Here is an 18,477-nt window from a genome sequence, read left to right on the forward strand (position 1 = left end):
AGAAAATGGTAAATTTAACTGAAGTCAAGGTACCGATCAATGAGGATTTCACAGACTTTTATTAAATTTTGTACCCAATTAAGGTATATTGAACTTGAAACGGAAATCGAAACAAAATTGCATTCGACTATTTCATTTCCTGAAATATTAGTAAAAAAGAGGTCTTAAAATCTTATCTTATTTATATCTCCTTAATTATTTCTACTTACAATTTACAGTATAAAATATATATAAAAAACATTGTCTTGTAACATAAACTTGATATGAAAGTTACCAAGTTATCGTGAGAAAAGCGCGGAGTAGAGTTCTCTAAAAGTATACTCGACACATTTTTATTCAATGTTCTCTCAATTGCCATATCAGGGTCCAATACACCTTATCGCTATTTAGTCCAATCTGGAAAAAAAAAACAGTCACTTAAACAACGTCATGTTTGGGTCCAGTGACGCAACAACAAAGGCCATCAATAATGAGCTGAGGGCGGAAAACGTGTAGAAAGTGAACATTTTGAAATTTGTATAGTTTATGATCCAATTTTTTAAACACAAATTAATGTTAAAAAAATGCTTTGTATGAAGTGTTTACAATGGTTTAAACATAACTCTTTGAAAATTTTTATGCACAGTACATTGTTTAAACAGGGTCCCAGATAGCTTCAACTGGTTTGAAAGAGTTGTGTAATTTTAGAACTTCTAGATTGGAATAAATAGCAGAAAAGGTGTATGAAATCTGCATGGATAATATTCATAAAAGCGTACGTTGAAAACGTTGTACTTTTTTCACAACAGTCCAACCAATGGCGTGACAGTTTTTTCTTCATTTTGGGATACCAGATATGATATTGCTTATAGTCCTTTAGAATCTGAAACAACAAAGGAGTGGGCCCAGTAAGACTCCTTTTTGGCCCCAAGATATAGCAGTTTTACCAAATTGTTAAAATGTAAACTATTAGCTATTTATTGGAAAGTAGAATACTTCTGTTTCATAAATATTGGCTGTTTTTCACTATACAATGCACATGTATCGGGTACTAGCATCATTAAGTCATGCTAAATTACTGAAATCTTCGAAATTTTAGCATTTTAATTAGTTTTTAGACGATTTCCGTCTGAAATGGAAGTGGCCGCATTTGTGTTCATTCTTGATATTTAAATGTAAGTTGTATTTGATGATAATACATAACATATACAAAGGTTGAGAATGAACACGGATGCGGCCACTTTCATTTTTGACAAAAACCATCTGAAAAGTGACATATTATTGCATATTTGATAGAATTTCATATTTAAGCTTGAATTTGAGCGACATTAATGACTAAATCACTTCAAATCTTTCACAAAAACAAATTGAAACGACTGAAGTAGACACCTAAGTGTTTAGAAAGTGTCCAAAATCTTTCATCAGATGAACCTGAACTTTGAGGCCAAAATCGGCCCTTACCGGACCTACTCCTTTGTTGCAGGATTTTCAATTTTGATTCTAAAAGTATTCTGACGGGGATCAACTCTTACCAGTTTATTTAATTCAGATAGAGGACGAGCAAAATCAATAAAAAAAATCTATATACTAAGGAATCCAAAGTCGTTAGCTTTTTTTTTTAAAACATTTATTCGGTTGACGAAGGCTGCCTTGTTGTAAAGCATACGATTTCCCACAAATTTGTATATATCTGATTACCCAAACGTATTACGAAATTGTTACGGACTTCGTCTTCTATAAAAGGAAACACCTAACCGATATTAAGGCAAACGTTTGGGTTTTTTCGTCTTGGTGATAAGTTTTTGAAAGTTTGGGGTGAAATAAATAACACAAAATATTTTAGAAAATCTTTTGAAAATTAAAAAATAACTTTTCAAAGGATAATCTCGAAGATAATTCATCACAAAGTGGTCTAAATAAAAGCATAATTTTCGCAGTTTATTCGTATGCTGTGCTGTTACACCACTGCCCAAGGTTAGGGGAGGGCTGAGCGCCCACAAACCATGTTTCACACCGTCACATTCCATATGTGTCTGTCCCAAGTCAGGAGCCTGTAATTCTGTGGTTTGTCGTTGGTTGCTGTCTGTCATATTGTTTTTCGTTTATTGTTTTGTCATGAACCTGCCCGTTGTTTTTTTCCTGTGAATTGTTTCATATTTTGTCATGTCGGGGCCTTTTATATCTGACTATACGGTATATATATATATATATATATATAAAGTGCCTATAAAATCAACCTAACAACGTTAGAGTAGATATGCGGGGCTGGAACCTGTACTTTTCACTTCTCACTTATACGACAACACCGCCTAGCATTGCGCAGACGCCTTATCCCCTCTCTAACTATAGCTGATAAAAATCAGCTTTCGTTTCGTGAGGTGTTACCTTCTCGTAGGAATTAAACAAGGACATCTAACACAATACACGAAGTATTTTTAAGTGTACAGGAATGATCATAATATATCTGTGTGTGTGTTGCTCATTGTTGTAGGCCGTATGGTGACATATACTTGATTAAATCCACTTCATTTGGAATCTGTAGGATAGTTGTCTCATTGACAATCATACCACATCTTTTTTTTAATATTAGAAAAAACCCGAGCGAGCGCGGCTTGAAGACTACTTGAAATGCTTATGGTGACACACAGCTTGGGTTCGTGTTTCTCAAACTGTTTTTATGCACTGATGCATTATGTTGATAGTTTTTATTAGTTTGTCAGTTCTTCTTCCATAGGAGTTTGAATGTCCAATTAGTAGCTTCTGTCTAGGTGTTACACAGGTGCTCCTAGAACGGAGGAAATAACTCAGAGAAGAAGAAGACAACCTAGAACACTGATGATTTAAACATTTCTCAGTGGTGCTAGTTTGTAGTATTTTTTTTTTCGAAAGGTGCGAGTCAAGTTCTGTCTCTGTGTGATACGGGTGCTCCAAGAACGGAGGAAATAACTCAGAGAAGAAGAAGACAATCTAGAACTCTCTGATGATTTAAAACATTTCTTCAGTGGTGCGAGTTTGTAGTATTTTTTTTTCGAGTGGTGCGAGTTCTGTCTCTGTGCGACACGGGTGCTCTGAGAAAGGAGGAATTTACTAAGAGAAGAAGAAAACAATCTAATGATTAGACACATTTCTTAGAGTTTGTTATATTTCTTTTTTTTTTGAGTGGTGCGAGTTTGATAAAGTGATGCAAGTTGTAATAATTAGTGAGAGTGTTTGAGTGGTGCGAATTGGCCGTGGGCCGAGTTGTTGGGCAGTACATCGACTGAGCCTGCGCGAAAGCGTATAAGACACGGATCGATAACGGTCTCCGAATTTAGATATATTCTCAAAAATTGGCGTTTTCTGTGGGAAAAAGATTGTTTCAAAGACAAATAGGAAGTACAAAAAAACTACATTTTTACGTCATATCACAAATATTTCCGACTTTGTATGGTTTCAGAGGAGTTGCGGCTCAATGAAATCGGTCTCTTCCTTTAGTAGTATATATTTGGACTGAAGTTTGCTTTTTTATCAATGATTATTTTGACATTAGCCCTTGAGTTTTTAGATCTGAATTGTATTTCTATGTAAGTTATATTGCTATAAACAAAAGTATGAAATGATGTCCCTTTTGTCCGATTGTAAACATATGCTTATTATGAAAAAAGTCTGTACAGCTGTTGTTAATAGTCAATAGCAAACAATTTAAAACATTTCTTCAGTGGTGCGAGTTTGTAGTATTTTTTTTTTCGAGTGGTGCGAGTTCTGTCTCTGTGTGACACGGGTGCTCTGAGAAAGGAGGAATTTACTAAGAGAAGAAGAAAACAATCTAATGATTAGACACATTTCTTAGAGTTGAAAGAAGTTTGCTATTTTGGTCGAGAGATGATATTTTATTGTCATATATTTCTTTATATCTTTGCTGAAATTCATTTTTATAGAATGTTTTACTGAAATTCTTACAGTCCCGTTTTTGTTTTTAGTTACATCTTTGGGTTCACTCCAAGTCAGCGAAAGCTTAGCGCTAATGTTATCTTCGCCCCCAAAGAGCTTTATGAAACTTAAGGGAAATTTTATTACAGTGCAGTCCAAAGTAAGAATTTAACCATTAAATTCTGCGTAAAATACTAATACCGTTAGAAGCCTGTTAAGAATTTATTTTTTTTCCCCGCTTCTATGCGAAAGGTCAAATAATGGATGCTTTGAGATTATTTTCATACCGGGTTGGTTAAATATTTACCGTAAAATAATGGCAGTATAAGATTATGCTTAGCATTGAATATGCCGAACTGAGTAGCCAAGATTGAATGCAAAATGTAAGACCCGAAGTGGACATCCCTGACACGGCGTTAATCAGTAATCAATATATTAATCAATCCCCTATGAAATGGAAAATCTACAGAGCAGCCCTTTATCATGTTCTACTACAAACGATGATATTTCGAACGATAGAATGTTTTGATACATATATTTATGGTTTCATTGGCCGTACATATATTTAATGTTCTTAAATGTACTAGGGAGAACATGATTTATCTATTAGTTGTAATTGGTTTCGAACTAGCTTTCAGTAACTGCGACTTATTTCGGTGCTTTTTGTCTACTGTTTTGTGTTAGTTATTTTTGTGCCTCGTTTCGATCTTTTGAGTTATAGACAATTGCAACTGATTTTTACAGTTTGTTCTTATTGTGTGCTGTTACACCTCTGTCCCATGTTAGGGGAGAGATGAGCGCTCACAAACATGTTTAAACCCGCCACATTCTGTATGTGCCTGTCCCAAGTCAGGAGCCTGTAGTTAAGTAGTTGTCGTTGGTTCATGTCTGCAATATTTGTTTTTCGTAAATTGTTTTGTTACACAATAGGCCGTTAGTTTTCTCATTTGAATTGTTTCACATTTTTCATTTCGGGGCCTTTTATATATATTTATTAAAGCACAAATTACACCCACAAGAGGGCCAAAGGCATGACAATTACATGTAATAACAACAATATAATGATGACATTAAAATTTACATAAAAAATAAAAATAAACCAAAACATTAAACACAGCAAATGACCTCAAGTGCCCCCTGTCCTCAGTTCCATAGACTGTTTAATAAAGGAGCCTAAAGATTTCACTTGCTGACTAGTGGTTGGATTTAGTATATATTTCATTTTGTTATCAGAAAAATCTTTGTATTGAGTTTTTAAATCATTAAAAAAGACATGTCTTAAATCATCATTTATTTTACATATTAAAAAGAAATGTGATTCATCATCCAGAACTTTGCACTTATTACAAAGTCTTTGAGGGCGTGGAATATTTTTATATCTTCCAGTTTCAATTGTTAGGGAATGATCACTTATTCTAAATTTGCATATAAGTTTTCTTGTATCAAGATTAGGGTATTTCAAATAAAATTCTTGTTTATATTCAGCTTTTATTTGCTTAAACAGAAGAAGTTTGCTATTTTGGTCGAGAGATGATATTTTATTGTCATATATTTCTTTATATCTTTGCTGAAATTCATTTTTATAGAATTTTTTACTGAAATTCTTACAGTCCCGTTTTTGTTTTTAGTTACATCTTTGGGTTTACTAATATTATTATCGGACCTAATATGATTTACATATGAGTATATACCTTGATCATGAAGTGATTTAGAAAGAGAGTAACACTCTTTAAGTAAATCAGATGAGTTTTCACTCAAAAGTCGGTCTTCATATAAAAGTGACTGTGTGGCAATGAAACAAAAAAGGGGAAATCTTCCTAATTCAGATCTAGAGGCAATATTACTAGCACATTTCTTAACTCTAAGTGTAAATTTGCAAAACTTATTGTGAATTTTTTCAGGAGGACAGCTGACTATACGGTATGGGTTTTACTCATGAGTAAAAACCATACCGTATAGTTGCCCATAATTGCTTAAATCCACTTCATTGGAACCCTGGTAGATAGTTGTCTCATTTGCAATCATACCACGTCTCTTTATTTTTATATTAATAATTTCTATGTTCCTTTTGTTCAAATAGCTCCTAAAGGTTCTACTTATTTACAGATCCCATAAGCTGGCTTTCAAATGTTTAGGTTTCTGCGTTCCTGATGAAAGTAAATCCAGTGAAAGTGCTTCGGACGCACGACATATATACAAATGATTATTTGGAAAAATCACATTTCAGGAATCTAAAATATATTCTTGGTGTAAATAAAAAAAGCCTCAAATTTGGCAGTGTTATCAGAGGCTGCAAGATTTCCTCTTTATTTTTCTGTCATTATATCTATGGTAAAATATGTACACAGGCTTAACAAATTGGACAATGGGTTACTTTATGATGCTTATGTTTGTAATAAAATTTTAGATGCAGGAAACATTAATTGTTGGTATTCATCTATGAGATATGTCCTTCAATCACTTGATATACAAAATTTGAATACAAAGCTCAATAAATTAATTAAATTTGTAAAATGTAAACTTTGTAACAGTTTTAAAACATTTTGGGTGGTCAAAAGATCTGATACCTTATCACAAGGTAATAGTAAATTAGAAAATTATTTCAACCTCAAGACTGACTTCGTAAAGGAGGCTTATTTATCAATTAAAGATTTTAATATAAGAAGAGCTATATGTAAATTGAGAATAAGTGCACATGATCTTAAAATTGAGAAAGATAGATATAGTAAAAAATACATAGAGAGAAGTCAGCGTCTATGTCATCACTGCCTATCACATGGATCAAATTCTATTGAAGATGAAACCCATTTCACAGTAAGCTGTCCTTTATATAACGAACAGAGACAATTATTATGGGATAAAGTAAACAGTTTTTGTAATAATTTTAAAGAATTACCCAAGGATAAAAAATATTTCTGGCTGTTCACAAATGAGCATTTACCAACTCTTATGTGCCTAGGCAATTATATTATTAAGTGTTTAGAAATAAGATCCAGGTGGATACAAAATATATAAAATAATATTTAATTGTTATGAAATTATTGTTATAGTTATGTAAGACACATGATGTGTTAGGCTCTGATCCTGTCCATAATATGATAGTATTATATTAGGATCTAGTTTTTCTTTTTTCCAATCATATTGTGCTTAATATTGTTGTAAATGATGCCCTTTATGGGTTCTTGATTAGATTAATAAAATTCGTATCTTATCTTATACATGTATACAGTGTTTTTCTTTATTCATTCAATGATATTTGACACATTTTTTTTAAATTGTGAATTAGGAAATTTTACTATATTACATGATTGACCTTACCCGACGGAAATCGCATTTACCTCTTTGATTAAAGATGAAAATGATACCTTCACATACAAAGCGCTATATGATTTTATTACAATTACGTATCAAATCTCAAATACACGTTACTTGTCAACATTTTTCCCATAAAAAGAAATCTTAAACTTACAATTTTCACCAATTAAGAAAGATTTTTGACACAAAAACACCCACTGTGCGCTTCTTTCATGTTTCCGCAAATTTTCCGGTTCGTAAACAAATTAGCATTTAAACTATCTCTGCCATAGCTAATTATCAGCTTCACACAGGCGCTTGCCGAGAGCAGTGTCATTCTATGGTATCTCAGCAGGTTTCTATTTCTTGTTTCAGTATTGAGAGCCACTCGTGAGTTTTCGGTGTATCGTTAAAGTTTGATGTTACCGTAAATGTTCTAATTTCAGTGTAAAATTCTGCAATTTTAACAGTTACATAGAACTATCGCGTCTCTCTGTTTTGAAACGGTTTTATCCTTTTTAGGAATTTGGAGCTCTTCGAGCGTCTCTTTTGAATCAATTCACAGATAAACGCCAGTCCATTGTATGCCCCACCTAGGACATTATGTTTGTCGGTCTGTACGTCCGTTCGTTCGTCCATTCGTCAGTCCGTCTGTCCCGCTTCAGGTTAAAGTTTTTTGTCAAGGTAGTTTTTGATGAAGTTGAAGTCCAATCAACTTGAAACTTCGTACACATGTTCCCTATGATATGATCTTTCTAATTTTAATGCCAGATTAGAGTTTTGAACCCCAATTTCACGGTCCACTGAACATAGAAAATGATAGTGCGAGTGGGGCATCTGTGTACTATGGACACATGTTGTGAAGACTGTAGACAACATATTTTAGTTTAAGATGGTTTATACTGATGTGGTTGCTGTCTCATTAATTGTCAAGTTCCATGTTCGCTTGCGAGCAATGCAAAAGAGAACTATGAAAATTGTTTCATTGTTTTGAAGTTTTAGTTATGTGTTTTACTACTACTTTTACGTCAAATGATTAAGAGAGGCAAAGGGGAGGGTTTTTGCGCACCAGCGTAAAACCGGTTGAAATTAACCACACTGTGTTTGTAGTCATTTGTTGTTCGTTGTTTTTGTCTTTGTTTGTACGTCTATTTTCGTGGAGGAGTCTGGTGTTTGTGGTTGGTGTGCATTGTCTGTTCAGTTTACTGTTCAGTGTACTGTCGAATGTATTTGATAATTCCTTTTATCCTTTATATGTGTATTTTTTTCAGCACTGCAGTAAAAGGAACAATCACTTATTCGTGAAAAAGGCACAAAATAGTCGAAATTTTTATTACATTTACATACAGTTACTGACCATCGTTCGATAATCTTAAAAAGAGAATAAATAAAAAAAATATTCTATCTATAAAGTTAGAGATTGACCTGCTGCCTCTGTCTAGTCCGAACAATGTATCTATCTATACTATAGGTTAGAACGGCTGTAGTTTTTTAGTTTCTACAGTGATATAGCGACCATGATAACTTATCTACAATCTTTTCTTCTGTAACATCATTTAAACTTCATGATATGTAAATGGAAATACATATTGTATTGTATTGAGTGTCGTAACATCATCCACGACTCACTCTGTGCTTACTGCTCGAAATGGATAAAACGAGAAAAGCTGATAAGAAATCCTTAGATTCTTTTTTTAATTCAGTAATGAACATAGTTGATATACGTATACAACATTGTAAAGAACATTTTACTCCTAACAACAACCATAATAGTCCTATTTCTCGTTTCAAACATAAGCTAAAAGAACTCGTCAAGGAATTTGTTTTTGTCCCTGCTGATAAGGCTGCTAATAATATCATTATTGTTTGACGTAAATTTTACATTGAGGTCATGCAAAAGGAAATCACGAATTCACCAACATTTCAACTGACTCCATTTTCGGAAAATGACATCTGTAACAAACATAAACTTTTAGCTACCTCTTTACAAGCAGAACCAAATACAATGAAAGTTCCAACTATGTTCTGGTTTCCGAAGCTGCACAAAACACCTTACAAATATAGATTTATTTCGTCTTCAAGCCATTGTTCCACTACTAAATGGTATATTCTACTTACTAGTACACTTGGTACAATCAAAAACCTGGTAATAAATTATCCAAATAAGGCCTTTGAAAATAGTGGAATTAATTACTTTTGGAGTGTCAAAAATTCGTTGGAAGAACTTGATAAATTGCATGCTTATATCGGTGATTTCGAATCTGTTCAAAGTTTTGATTTTTCTACCCTATATACCATTTTGCCTCATAATCTTATTAAGAAAAAAATCACACACCTAATTAAATGAGCATTTAAAAAGTCAGAATGCGAATATATATGTTCAAACTCTTTTAGGTCATTTTTTAGTAACAACAAACAAAAGAACTATGTCAATTGGACCCGCTTTGATTCTATAACTGCCCTTGAGTTTTTGCTAGATAACATTTTTGTTCGCTATGGAGATTCCGTATATCGTCAAGTTATCGGAATTCCAATGGGGACTAACTGTGCACCACGTATTGCGGACCTGTTTCTGTATTGTTATGAGTTACAATTTATGACTAAAATCAGCAAAGACCATCGAAACAACATCTGATACAAAAATTTAATAACACTTTTAGATATTTGGATGATATATTGGCTCTCATTAATGACGACTTCAGTATGTACAATAAAGAGATTTATCCTGCTGAACTGACTTTAAATAAACCTAATACTAACAATGAACACTGCCCTTTCCTAGATCTATATCTTTAACGGGAAGCTAATACCAAAATTTATGATAAAAGAGATGATTTTTCATTTCCTATTGATAATTATCCATTTTTAGATGGTGACGTTCCCTTGTCACCATCTTATGGTGTTTATATATCTCAACTTGTTCGATTCGCTCGTGTATGTAACAACGTATTTGATTTTAACGAAAGAAATCTCTGTATTACTGAAAAATTATTACACGGTTTTCGATATCACAAACTAGTCAAAACATTTACTAAATTTTATCATCGGTACAAGACATCATTCGTAAATATAAATCAACATGCAGACATCTTATACGTTCAGGTATTTCACATCCGATCTTTTATGGTAATATTCTTTACAAAGCACAGAAATGTCGGCATTCACCTCAAAAGCTAACCAAACATTTAAACAGACTTCTTAAGAAGGGATATAGTTACGATACTGTTGTCAGGTCATTAAAGATGGCATATTTTGGTATTAATATTAATTCACTCATAGGGTCTTTGCATCGGAAATAAACACATTTCTTCTAAAACCAGCTATTGGTATGATACGGGTTATTGTTCATTGTTAAACCATTGTGGTGACGTCAGCCTATTCATTTACCGTGGATTCTTTTTCTAGAATCAACGCTTCCTAAATCTGCCGCTGAAATTGACTCACCAAATTATATTCAATTGTTTCCTTTGTGTGCTAATTTCATTAAGTTTGGATTGGCTAATTTACTGATATCTGTTCACTAATGGAATTAATTTAAAAACTTACCTTTAATTTTTGTAATTTTTATATGCCTTCACTGGGAATCGAACCCTTCCTTGAAATCTGTTATGTGTGACTGACATCAACACATCGACGAAACCTCTCGGCTACCAATGGGTTACACTATAGATGTCTATTTTATATATTTAAATGAACATCTGATATACATCGGTTAATCGGACACACAGGGCTTGTACCTTTATATAGACACAATAGGCAATCGTATAGTATGAGTTGGTAGCCGCGAGGTTAGCATGGTTAAAATCAATGAGTCAAAGATAGGGATTTGTCGGTTTAGGTTCGAATCCCTGTATTCTCTCTGTTGTTCCAATTATTAAGTTATCCTGTATTTTTTCTAATTTTGCATGTTATAGTGGATATTTTTTGTAATAATAGCGAGTTTTTACCGTTTTTTTATTATTATTGGCTATTTCACATGTTTGAAACAAAAATGATTACATTCTATTTGTCAATTTTTGTTTTATAAATATAGTATGATTTCATCTGTTTTACTACATAATTTAACAAAGGTTTGTTCGCAAATTCCTATGCAAGAAAATCGTGATGTGCCTAGAGTGCTAGAAAAATTTCAATAACATACTTATTATTATATATACTTTATATATGCTTTTTTGTCGGGTTGTTGTCTCTTTGACACGTTCCCCATTTCCATTTTCAATTTTATTAGAAATAATTTCGAATATGTCTTATTTTGTATAAACAGATAATATTCATATGCCTGGTAATATAAAGATCTTTAAAGGTAGAAGTGTAATATTTGTGTTTTGTCAACCAATTAATTGTGATCTGAGAGTTATCAATGCATCGTTGGACACGATAACATGGTTATTTAAACTCACTTACAATACCTTCTAATTAAGAAAAGGCTTTAAGTTTGAAAAGAAATCAACACAATAGTTTAAGTTATAGATACAATGGATTAGCGTAGATTCATGAAGAACAAACCATTCGCCCTCCGGGCTCATGGTTTCTTTTTCAAGAATCCACGCTTATCCATTGTATCTATATAACATAATTTTCTATGTTTTCTATGTATTGTGTGCGATTTTGTCCCATGTACATTTACTCCATATACTTTTATTTTCTATATGTTCTTCTCATATATTTTATGATGGTATGATACTAAACCCCTAACGGGAGGGATGTTGCTTGATTTTCATATGATGAAGACATAATCTTTCAATCAGTTTAATTGAGGTCTGGAGCTGACATGTCAGTAACTGCTAGTAGTCCTTTGTTAATTTATGTATCACTGTCATTTTGCTTAGTTTCTTTTGTTACCTATTCTGACATCGGACTCGGACTTCTTTTAAACTGAGTTTTACTGTACGTATTGCTGTGTGTTTGTTTAATCTACATTTTGGCTAGAGGTATATGGAAATGGTTGAGATCTCACTAAAATGTTTAACCCCGCCGCATTTTTGCGCCTGTCCTAAGTCATGAGCCTCTGGCCTTTTTTAGTCTTGTATGTTTTTTTAATTTTAATTAATTCATTTATATGTTTAGGAGTTCAGTATGACGTCCATTTTCACTGAACTAGTACACATTTTTGTTTAGGGGCTAGCTGAAGTCCTCCTCCGGGTGCGAGATTTTCTCGCTGTGTTGAAGACCCATTGGTGGCCTTCGGTTGTTTTCTTACTCTTTGGTCGGGTTGTTGTCTCTTTGACACATTCCCCATTTCCATTCTCTATTTTATGCTGTACAGAAAGTTGAATATATATAAAAATAAGAAGATGTGGTATGATTGCCAAAGAAACAACTCCACCAGAGACCAAATGAGATAGAAGTTAACAACTATAGGTCTTTAACAATGAGCAAAACCCATACCACATAGTCAGCTATAAAAGACCCCGAAATGAAAAAAGTAAAACAATTCAAACGAGAATACAAACGGAAATAATATGTTACAAAATTGTGACTCATGAGAACCCATTTATATATAATAATTAATTCTTCCAAATATGCATGCTAAATAATTTGTCTTTAAAAAATAAAATGCAATATGTGGTTCATTTTGTTTTTAGGCATTTATAGATATGAAAATGTCGTTGCAAGGGGTATGTAATTAAAATGTAATTCAAACAAGAATATAGACTTTATGACCCTCAAAGAGTTTTTAAATATCTAATTTTGTAAAATATTTAGCTTTTCACAACTTTTTCTTCAATAAAAATGACATATTTAATCTACTATAGGTACTCTGTTTACACAGAACTACGGTAAATAATTTATTTATTGTCCTATTCTTCTAAGTACTGTCACAGATGTTAAAAAATAAACGGCATTATAAAAGGGGCGTAACCGTATTTAGCGGAAGCATTGTATTACAAGAGCTAAACGCGGAATGGGTCTGACATGTTATTGTCGTAAATTGTTGAAGCATGGCTAATAAGACAATCTTCATTTAAGCCGGCAAATCTTTGTCAACATAGTTCAACATTCACGTTAGTAGACATTTCGGTTCCTTGCTGTGAAATGTGTTGTGAGAAAAAAAATGAACTTAATTATCATGATTTGGTAAATTTACTAGTACTTCGTGTACTATATTTCATTCGGGGTCATAAGATACAAAAGTTTATTTAAAGTATGCATTTGTATATGTCTATGGGGAGGGGTGTTTTTTTTTTCAAATACCAGGATTCTATGGTGTTATTGTAATGATCTATACTTAACTTGAGGTGCAAGACATATACCATTATCATAATCATCTACATATCAAAACAAATTCTGATTTATACGCATCCCTAAAATGAACCCCCGTATCAAGTTGTTCCCCTATTTTTCTGCCGTTTGGTTTTATGTTTAGCAATTGCATTTTATTAATTCATAATACTGATTTATTGAATTATTGAAGTTGTCCTGTAAAATGTTTATGCCATCAATGGGTCCATTTATTTAATGCAGTTACAGGCAGAATACATACATGTGTACTACAAAATAATAAAACAACAAGCGATCAAACTTACAAAGTACATTATATTGTATATATGATATATGCAAACATCACTACCACACAGGAGATTACATTGTTTATGAAGATAATATTTTATCAAGCGTCAATATTCTTTAATCAGTGACAGAGTTCAAGTATCTTTACCAACACAAAACATACAGTACAGGTCAAGTGAAAGATATACATATAACCCAAACATCAGCCCGTCGCGCAGCTTGGACCATAGCGTTTCGACAGCCGAGTATTAACTTGCACCAGGTTTGTAGTAAGTTATTTATGCTGACATCTGGTGAGCTGTATCACCATTTCGCCAGTCGAGTATTTAGCTTGCACCAGGTCTATAGTGAGTTATCTGTGCTGACACGTGGTGACCTGTATCAGCATTTCGCCAGCCAAGTAAATAACTTGCACCAGGTCTGTAGTGAATTATCTATGCTGACAACCTGGTGAGCTGTATCAGCGTTTCGCCAGTCGAGTATTGAACTGTACCAGGTCTGAAGTGAGTTAGCTGTGCTGACACCTGGTGAGCTGTATCAGCGATTCGCCAGTCGAGTATATATTTAACTTGAACCAGGTCTGTAGTGAGTTATCTGTGCTAACACCTAACGTTTATTTTATCTGATATCTATATGAAATAATCATTTGATAGCAAAATGATTATTAATTACTTATATACTAGTTCTGTATACATGTACATGAAATAAAGATATGAGGTCTGCGATAGTTTGTAAAATTTGTAAATCTAAATAAAATTTGTGATCTTTTAGTGTTTTTTTTTGTCGTTGTGATGCTGTCTCATCGGCGTATACCCCACTTCCCTTTTTAATTATATTTAGTTTTGCTAGAAAATAAGGTACGTTTTATTCAAAACAGCAATCCAAGGAAGTGAATCAAGCAATTTATCGAAGAAATAGGGTTTCATCGCTGTTCTTCATCTAAGAGCAACCGGAAGACATTTGCCGTGTAGATAATTTTGTAGTTGGTTTACTGTCTAATTGACATATAACCCACACTACCTTACATCTCCACCTTACAGTAAGCTCGGTGCTTATGTGGCACTATATGGTAGTTCTTCTTTAAACTTTGTTTGTTGCGGTTAAACGCCGCGTTCTTCATACATTTAGCACAATATCGTTAATTCAAGTTTTATTTATATTTTTATTTTTATGCAGGAAAATAGTTGAAAAAAATAATCGTTCAAAACCTGAAACAGAAAATTTGGTGAAGTTGAACCACCTTTTTATGAGTGTAAATTAGAAATGCATTTCAGACCAGAATTAAAACGAGTTGAAACGAGTGCAAACGATTTTCAGACAGAATGTTCAAAGTTTTATTATGTTTAATATTTTCTGTACACATTTGTTCAAATTTAAACAAAATCTGTTTGAATTAAATTTCGAATTCGGTTGTGTACACAGGCTAAATTTACAATTCTGTATAAGACTTTATTTAAATTAGTTAATGAAAGTGTCACGTGACTTTTTTGAAGGGTTTGGAATTGACATTAAGTGAAAATGTTATAAGTGTTTTTGTAGAATGGGAAGTGTTTAACAATTTAAAACTTCCTTTCGCAAGGTTCAATGTGTTAAAATGTTTTCACGCACCACTTTTAACAGGTTAAGTGTCTCTATTTGTCGTCTTATTATACCTAGTACCTTGGAGTATTTTGTCCTTAGATTATTATATATTTAGATGTCAATATGCCATTTTTATACTCTTATATCTATTGTTAAAAAAGCAAGTAATATTAAGTACTATATAGTGTGCTTTTTTTACTCGTTTCAATTGGTTCACATTTTGTCATGTTTGGTCCTACTACTAGTATTGAATCTACTGAATATATTTCACTAAACCGTTTTCATATAATACGTTTTCATCCAAAAGATGGTTTCACATTTCAACTGAAACAAGAGGAAAAATAAATTTAAAACAAAGCAAAGTCTAAAAAAAATAAAACTTTACACCGAGTCTGATTTACCTCAATATTTTTCGATTTTATTTGAGTTTTCTTATGAATCTAGGATTGACTGGTAACTTCTAAATGTCGAGAGCGAAATATAACATGGACAACAACATGTTTATGCAAGAAATATGAATAAATTCCGCCTCTTTACATGACATATATGTTTCATTTTTGACGTTCAAATTCACAAAAAGACATGTCACTGTACTCGGACATATTATTACTATTCTGACTTTGTGTCGAACAGTATTTGCTCTTCCTCCTTATAAGTTTTGTTTTACATTTCATACTGTACTTAAAACGAGGACGTTACCATTGGCCACTGTGGCGGTTCCTCAAAATCTACGATATTTGAATGGTAGATTGTCTTTGTGTAATGTATCAATGTAGTTGCACCTATACTTTGGTGCATATCAGGTTTGCGAAAAACAAAACAAACCAAACTGAAATCCTATTGTTTCTCACCTCATTTGCATGCTTAGTGTTCGATTATACGTTTTCATTAAACGTGCGTCCTGTCAAGTAATACTTGGTTGTTAAAAAACCGTACTTACTCGACTTATTCGAATATTAAAGAGTCTACTAAATATTCTTTGAAAAATTATCCTTAGAATCAAAATGTTTGTTGTGTTATATATATATATATATATATTGCTGGTGTGGGCAATATTACAAATTTTTTGGTTTTTTATCTGAAAGAACTTCATAGAATATCATCCCGTAGAATTTTGATTCTGATTAAGAATGTCCTTCTCACACATTTTTGATAGATACTCAAATTTTGCCAAAATCTTTCAATATTGAAGTGTTCAGGCATTTATATTTTTTTTCAAATATTAAAAAATGCAACAAAATTGTGAATACAAATCTATGAGTACACATATCGATCTATGATACTATATAATATAGAAATTTCAGTAGAGATAGGATGCTTTTCAGAGATAGCCCTGCATGGTGTTAAATACGTTCTGGTCCTAATCTTTATTCAAACTGAAGACTTAGTTTGTAAATAAGGAATTAACATATGGCACAGACACAATTGTGAATTAATAAAATTTAGGGTTGAAATAAAAAAAAAGGTGGTTCTAGCCTAATTATCGTCTAGTTTACGTTATTAAAGAAATTTTCCGAAGAAAGCGGTAGTTATAAACCAAGGACCCCTCTGTATCCGCCCATGAGACACAATACAATAGTTGAAGACCGTAAGATGACCTATACAGGTAAGTTTTTTTTCAAGTTTTTAGGTGTCTCAATGACGTAAACATCACAAATCCTTTAATTCATATTTGTCCATTGTTGAAGCTGAGTCAAACCCAAAGGTATAGAAATGGGATCATCTTCTGTGGGATGTATAAATACGCAGCATACACGTCTGGTCGGAATGGGGATTTTTAACCCGATATCTCGTGTATAGGAACAGTGCCACTCTCTATACATCAAAGAACCAATGAAAAAACCTTAAGAGGGGCCTCATGCTGGTGTCAAATAAAAATATCTGATAACTATGCATCGTACCCTTATTTTACAGTTGTTTACCGATATCCTACCTATTGCATTAATTGTTAACTTGTTTTGGTCCTGAATATGCATGCAATATTTGCCACTGGACATTGAGCAAACAACAATCGATCAATCAATCAATCAATCAATCAATCCATGTATTCTACTTTAATTCATTCAAACAATTTGATTATTGGTATTTAAAATGAAAAGCTCCAGGGTGTAACGAAACGTTTTGACCAGCACCAAATTTTCAACGATAGAATCCGAGAAGTTTTGTAGAATGACACAACTCATTAACGTATCTATTAGTACTCGGACCATTTGTTTTTAAAAATAGGAGAATGTGACTATAAGCTGTTAACAAAAAAAGAGATCTTAAATTACCTTTAAATATCCCAAAAAATTGTAGACAACCTTCTTACTCCATTCAAATTTTTTGTCATTAGCAAACATCATTAACTTCCCGCCTTTTTAATTAGTCTATAGGAACTATTGTTTATTAAAGATCTGTCTTATTTCAACTAAATGCCTTTTAATCATGCATTTGCAACAATTAAAAAACAATTACTACGCGAATGGGGAAACATACACTATCTACTTACAAATAACAACAAATAGTTAAAACGATAACCTTGCACAAGTTGCAAAATTAATTCTGATGCAAGATATTTTAGAAAATGTTGAGAGGGCTATTGCAACTATAATTTAGCGGTATCTCCTCCAAAATCAAATCCACTTGCAATAAAGCAGATGGTACTTGTATAATGTAAAAGGGTCGTGTAATGACTGATTGGTTTGATATCTAGATAAAGAACAAAAGAGAACATAGAACGACCGCCATCTTTGTTTTATTTCCATTTAAAAGACCTCAAATGCATTTACTAGTATTTTGTTTCAACATTTGAAGCGTTTTCACCAGAATTTTTTCACTAATTCTACGTTTTTCTGTTTCAAATGAAACCATCGATATTTTTACGATTCTTTCTTTACTGGTAATCGTCGATATCTTTACAATTCTCTCTTTCAATGGTAATCGTCGATATCTTTACGATTCTTTCTTTAATGATTATGGTCGATATCTTTACGATTCTCTCTTTCAATGGTAATCGTCGATATCTTTACGATTCTCTCATTCAATGCATGACAAGTATTTTCTCTACACAGCCCTCTTTCAACTATTTCAATGGTAACTGTCAGGTAGTTTTACTATGCTTTTCTCTGTCAATATAACTGTCAGATAGTTTTACTAAGCTTCTCTCTGTCATTGCTTACTGTCAGGTAATTTTATTAAGCTTCTCTCTGTACATATTACTGT

The sequence above is a fragment of the Mytilus californianus genome, unplaced genomic scaffold, assembly GCF_021869535.1.
Source record: "Mytilus californianus isolate M0D057914Y unplaced genomic scaffold, xbMytCali1.0.p SCAF_10, whole genome shotgun sequence".
In the NCBI taxonomy this organism is placed as follows: domain Eukaryota; kingdom Metazoa; phylum Mollusca; class Bivalvia; order Mytilida; family Mytilidae; genus Mytilus; species Mytilus californianus.